The sequence below is a fragment of the Amblyomma mixtum genome, chromosome 1 (assembly GCF_055824585.1).
Source record: "Amblyomma mixtum isolate Tamu chromosome 1, ASM5582458v1, whole genome shotgun sequence".
Taxonomy (NCBI): domain Eukaryota; kingdom Metazoa; phylum Arthropoda; class Arachnida; order Ixodida; family Ixodidae; genus Amblyomma; species Amblyomma mixtum.
In genome coordinates, this window is record NC_143012.1 from 68,677,977 (window position 1) to 68,684,426 (window position 6,450).

The 6,450-nt window shown below is 46.9% G+C and overlaps 1 non-coding gene across 1 annotated transcript; it reads right to left on the minus strand.

Moving 5' to 3' along the window:
- Positions 1 to 5,866: 5,866 nt before the first annotated feature.
- TRNAS-CGA (transfer RNA serine (anticodon CGA)) lies at positions 5,867 to 5,948 on the minus strand. Its single transcript has one exon. It is a non-coding gene; the product is annotated as a tRNA-Ser (tRNA).
- Between the last annotated feature and the right edge of the window lie 502 nt (positions 5,949 to 6,450).

Genomic DNA, 6,450 nt, shown 5'->3' on the forward strand with positions numbered 1-6,450 from the left:
GCACCACTTTCAGTGCTTCTGTGGCACTGGTGGCGTCACATGTAATTGAGTACTAATTACTAAGTGATGACAAATCACTAATTAATGGTTAATTACCGTTTAATGCCTGAATACTAATTAACTACTAATTAAGCTTAAGCTTAAGCTTCGCCTTTAGGAGTGGAACGCGACAGCGTGTTGTAGCGCTGCCAGGGAGTCCACGGAACGCCACCACCCGTTCGGCGCGATGCCTTGCCGTTTCAACGCAACGGTTTTTGAGGAAAGGAAATGGCGCAGTAAATCTCTGTCATCTCGGTGGACACCTGAACCGCACCGTAGAGGAACGGAGGAAGTGGGAGTGAAAGAAGAAAGACGAAGATGGCCCGTAATGAAGAAAATGAAAATTGTATTTGAGGAAAGAAAATTACGTAGTAACTGTCTCACTTATCTCGGTGGACACCCGTCAAAATTCAGGGGGGGGGGGTGCACTTTTTGACCTAAAGTGTGGTCACTGATGTGTGGTTAAGATGTTAAGCTTCGCCTCTAAGAGTGGAACGCGAGAGCGTCTTGCAACGCTGCCAAGGAGTCCATAGAACGCCATCGCCCATTCGGTTCTACGCCTCGTCGTCGGTAAATTGGTTTTTGAGGAAAGGAAATGTATTTCTCTCTCATATCTCGGTGGACACCTAAACTTCGCCGGAAGGGAAGGGAGTAGGATGGCAGTGAGCGAAGACACCGTATTCACTAGACGTGCCTTTGTTCATTCCAAACCATCGAGCTGGCATGGCGGAGTGGATAGCATGCTCGTCTCGCACTCCGAAGACCGGGGTTCGATTCCCGAGCTCGACCAATTTCTTACTAGGTTTTATTTATTTATATGGCCTGACTAGAGAAGTTAATTAGGCTAATTGGGTAATTAAGCAATTAACTAAGCTCAGTCCCACTTACTTGGAGCATCACTATATGGTTCCTTCAATTGGTTGCATGGTTACTAGCCAAAGTACAATTGGCCCCGTTTGAAATTGGCGCACTGTGACGTTTCGACCAACTGAAAAGCGTGACATTCTCTGTCGACAACTGCTGCTTACAACGATGAGACATTAAAGGCTTTCGCCTTAAAAAGCACTACGATGATTCGCGGCATTACTCCCCTCTCAAAGAAGCATCGACTCGATGCTTAAAAACTACAAAGATTCGCGGAAATATTGAGTAGGTCAACCTGTACCAATGCAACTGCAGTTTCTATTTGCAGGCCTGTCGCAAACGCACACACTAAGACTAAGTGCTCAAAGCATACCCTCATTCGCCCGCGCCCTACCATACCCTAGCCGTCTATGTTAGCAATGCAGTTGGTAGAGCGACCGCTCCAGCTAGACGGTGGTCCCAGGACGAATTTTTTTTTTTCTTTCAATTAGAAAATTTTGAGGACACTTATAGCTTTCCTTTGTAGTGGCTTGGATGCGCTTGGGTGGATGCTAATGAATGATTACCCCCCTTATTAGAAATCTATTGCACTTCGGAGGATTCCCCTAAACATTGGACCAGGGCGGTTTTTCTATTTCGCGTTCAGTATTTCGCGAAGTGCAGTAGCCGTGGGCGGGATCGAACCCGCGTCTTTCGGGTCAGCAGCCTGAGCCACCGCGGCAGGGCGGTGATTAAGTGAGGAATACAAGATGGTATAACCTGGAACGCGCGCCAATGTTTATGGTTTACACCCAGGATGAACTGCAGCGCATATAGGCGTCGCGCTTCTTAGTAAATCACTCTACTGACTGTTTCCCTTCCAGCCGCCTAAAGACTGGGCGCTCGGGTTCGCATCACCTGCATTCACTTACCAACGACGGGCTTCTCCGACATCTGTGGCATTTCTGAAACAACGAGAGCAGCAGGTATGTGAGTGAGTCTGCAGCGTGATCCTGTATTCTTAAACGGACTGGACCGCTACTCGTAGCGTGATCGGCACAGGCAGCCTGCACAGCCTATTAAACAGAATTGTAGCCGTCTCTCTCACTAGCCCAACTTATTAATGCGGTATAATTAGAGTTGTCGTCGCGCCTAAAACCTGCCCGATGTCCGGTGCCACGGAATTCGCCGATTGGTCGCGAGAGGTCACGTCACCTTTTGTCGTCATCACAACCTGCCCTGATGGGCCACACTGATTAGTCGAGGAGGTCACGAGACTTTGTGACATCATCACAACGTGTACATTGTGTGGTGATTGACATAGTTTCTGGACAGCTATCTCGATAAAGAATCGGAATTTAAAAAATCAGAAAAAGAAAAGTGGCGGGGTTTTAACGTAGTTGGACCCATTAGACGTGGGGAAGCATGTGTTCATTTTTTGCCTTTTCTTTCCGGCATCTGCATTATTAGCACGAAACCGTTACTCTTGCTCTTGATCTTCACATACTTTCTCCACTAGGCGACAGATGGCGCGACGCTCCTCCGAACTATTAACCCGAGCTTACCCGAGTTACTCCGAGTCTTCCGACAAGATTCTTGGTTGGGTTTTATACCGTTAAGTAGTGCTTTCGTACAAGAATGTGAAATATGCATCAGTTATCGCAGCGAGCTATGGAAAGAAAAATTATAGGTGTAACGTTACGAGATCGGAAGAGGGCAGAGTGGGTGAGAGAACAAAACGCGGGTTAATGACATCCCAGTCGAAATCAAGAGGAAGAAATGGGCTTGGGCAGGGCATGTAATGCGAAGGCAGGATAACCGCTGGGCCTTAAGGGTAACGGTGTGGATTACGAGAGAAGGCAGGCGTAGCCGGGGTCGGCAGAAAGTTAGGTGGGCGGGGATATGGTCGCCGCAACTGGCGAAGCAGAGGGTTAAGTGGAGAGACATGGGAGAGGCCTTAGACCTGCAGTGGGCGTAGTCGGGCTTATTATGATGATGATGATGATGTCGGCACCGAGGGTAGAGGATACCCGGTAGCGTGTTCGCCAAATGCAGCCGGTACAGCCAGCGATGACAGCACCGCCCACCGGCAGGTAGCAGCCACATTAAGGCTGGTTATAAATATTCATTCCGAACGACGGCTTGACATCGCCGCTATGGCTCAGTGGATTAGAGGCACGTGTTGCGTATGGAAGGTCGGCCGTTCGACTCCGCTCTCTGTACTGTAATTTTATTGTTTTTTTAATTTAATTTTTTTCACATTTTTTCCCTTTTAGGTCGCAAATCGTGATGCTTAGTGGCATATAACGCCATTTAAGAGGATTTATTATCCCTTTTAGGTAAGCCGTTGTGACAATCTTCAGTCACCGTGATCAATTGACCGTGGTTTCAAGCCATGTGGCTGTACAGGCTGCAGTTGGCGAATACGCTACCCGGTACTACAGCTAGTAGCTCGGACATGGCGGTTGCTGAACCGAGAATTTCGAAGAAACTGACCCAAAGACAAAGAAGCTGGAAGAGAAGCAGCAAGAAATCTGAAATTAATCCTATCGCGTTCCACTATTAAGGTGGCTCAAGTGTCCCTATAGTTTTTAAAAATTTATTTCTGTGCGGTGAGTACGTCGGGCTACAAATATATCAAGAAATTCAATGCAATCTCCAGATTTAAACCTGCTGACCCGAAAGACGCGGGTTAGATCCCGGCCGCGGCGGTCGTATTTCGATGAGGGCGAAGTTCTAGAGGCCCGTGTACTGAGCGATGTCAGTGCACGTTAAAGAACCCCCAGGTGGTCGAAATATCCGGATCCCTTCTCTACGGCATCCCTCATAGCCTGAGTTGCTTTGGGACGTTAAACCCCAATAAGCCAAACCAAACCAGATTTAAACCTCTGAGCACCGGTTCACGACGCCATGGCCCGCGATTGTACACGACGCGAAAGAGAGGGATGGATTCGTTAGCCCTTACTACGCTGTCAGGGTCCTTCAACACCCTCGTAACGATTTCTGACGCTCTCGCAAGCCGCCGGGTGAACGAGTAGGTTCAGAAATGAGCGTTTCGCAACACTTACCAGTCATCTTGGCAGCCGATTCGTGAGTGCCGACCGCTGAGCTGCAAAGATGGTTCTTCTTTTGGACGACCGCGTGACGCTCACAGACCTCGAGACAATCGATCGTTTCTTTTTTCTCGGCTCTGAGTATAGCTCTGGCGCTACTTCGTCGTTAGTGGAATCACGTTTTCTCATTCAATAGAAATGAACGCAATAGGAGGCTATTGCATGAACAGTCTGGTCGAGGAACTGCGATAAAGACACGTTTAAAGAATGTCGACTACAATTTTCGCTTGCGCGTCGTTTTTTTTTTTTTTACGTTGCTCTAGACAGTAAACAGATATAGTCACGTTGGGTTCCCCTGCGTCCTGTCGATAATTTATAATTGAATATCTGCTCACAAGTAGCTTTGGCGGCTGTTCAAGCACCCACGCGTCGGATGTGACGTCACGCGTGGGAATGACGTCATCTAAGGCATACAAAATTACTTCAGAGACCGAGAATTTGAGTGGATTCAAAAGTGTAGCTGTCGCCCATGGCACGGCTGTGTTTTATGTGACCAGGTAGATATCTGCACAGAATATGTTCACATACAGAAACGTTTTCTTGACTCATGCGAGCACGCGTCGAGTAAGGGTGTGTGTGGTGTTGGTTTGGGCGGCTGTAAGAAGTCAATCAAGACTGAGAATGACATGACGAGTGACTCATTTATTCAATGTAAGCCGCCACGGTGTCTCAATGGGGCGATATTTGGACGATCTGATGGTGTAATGTATCGGGAATGTTGAGGTTTACTTTGACAAGTACCGCAGAAGACTTTTACTACACACAGCCGCTATCACTATCATCATTATCAATGTTACTAAGGTTGCCTCCTTTAGAAAGGTAGTCCTATCCCACTTATTCTGAAAAAAAAAAAAAACTTCTTAGTTTTATACTTTTACCTTCCTCTGCGCCATCGCCTGCTTCGTTTCTGTTCTCATACCTAACCATAACCTTGTCATAACTAAACCACTGGTGGTTATATTTTTTGGAATGCGTATCTTCCCCACACCTTGCTTGTTCTCTCTCTTCAATTCAGCTAGGAGTTCGTCAGCTCGCTTTTGTTGTCTAGCAGACGTTGACGAATCAACCGCAATGTGACCAGTAAGTTCGAGCATCCGTCCAGCATATGCGGAAGGTGCCGGGTTCGATCCGCTGTGCCGTAAGGTACCCGCCGGTGGTACAATGGGTACAAGCTTTGCTACAATGGATGCAAGCTTTGCTACAATGGATGCAAGCTTTGCTACAATGGATGCAATCTTTGGTACAATGGATGCAAGCTTTGCTACAATGGATGCAATCTTTGGTACAATGGATGCAAGCTTTGGTACAATGGATGCAATCTTTGGTACAATGGATGCAAGTTTTGGTACAATGGATTCAAGTTTTGGTACAATGGATGCAAGTTTTGGTACAATGGATGCAAGTTTTGGTACAATGGATGCAAGTTTTGGTACAAGTTTTGGTACAATGGATGCAAGTTTTGGTACAAGTTTTGGTACAATGGATGCAAGTTTTGGTACAATGGATGCAAGTTTGGTACAATGGATGCAAGTTTTGGTACAATGGATGCAAGTTTTGGTACAATGGATGCAAGTTTTGGTACAATGGATGCAAGCTTTGATACAATGGATGCAAGCTTTGATACAATGGATGCAAGCTTTGATACAATGGATGCAAGCTTTGCTACAATGGATGCAAGCTTTGGCAGAATGGGTACAAGCAATTGGTATCCGGCTTTCTGTTTAAATAGATGAAAATGCCCTTTGCCATAACGCTGTCGGATCAAATCGGCCGTTGTGCCATTAAAATGCAGTATCATCATCACCACGTTGGTCCATCTAAGCGTGCTTTCTTGTTTGCGGGACTGTGCAGGAGGGTAAAAAAAAGTAATGCGCAGCCGACAGGATTCGAACCTGTGCGGGGAAACCCCAATGGATTTCGAGTCCATCGCCTTAACCACTCGGCCACGACTGCTTTTTTCTTTATTGCATGGAAGAACATCCGTAGAAAGGAGGAAAACTCCAATCAGACTGGATCGCGTCTCAAGTTGCCGGGCTGCTTAATAGGAGCCCGCCATTGCCCTAAATCAACACTGCAACCCGATGAAAACATCAAAATTCAGGGAGGCACACACATGCATCTAGGTACGGCAGCCAGCTTGGAGGTTCTTCGCGTGCAGCATATACACTCCTCACCAAAGCACACTGCTCACGAAAGACAGATTTGGACGATCTTGGTGGCTCGGCATGTCTGTCCATCATACGGCTTTTCCAAAGACTGAATAGTCCCATCAACATAAACAGATCATAAGGCACAACAGAATTTTTGTCAACAGGCAGAAATCTAATAGTGTACGGTGTGATTTCAATGTCCTTCTTGAGAGTTCGTTGTAGTATGTCCCAAAAGAACATGGCATCACGGCACAGGATAAAGCAATGATCAATGGTCTCAGGCACGTTACACAGACGGCAATTCA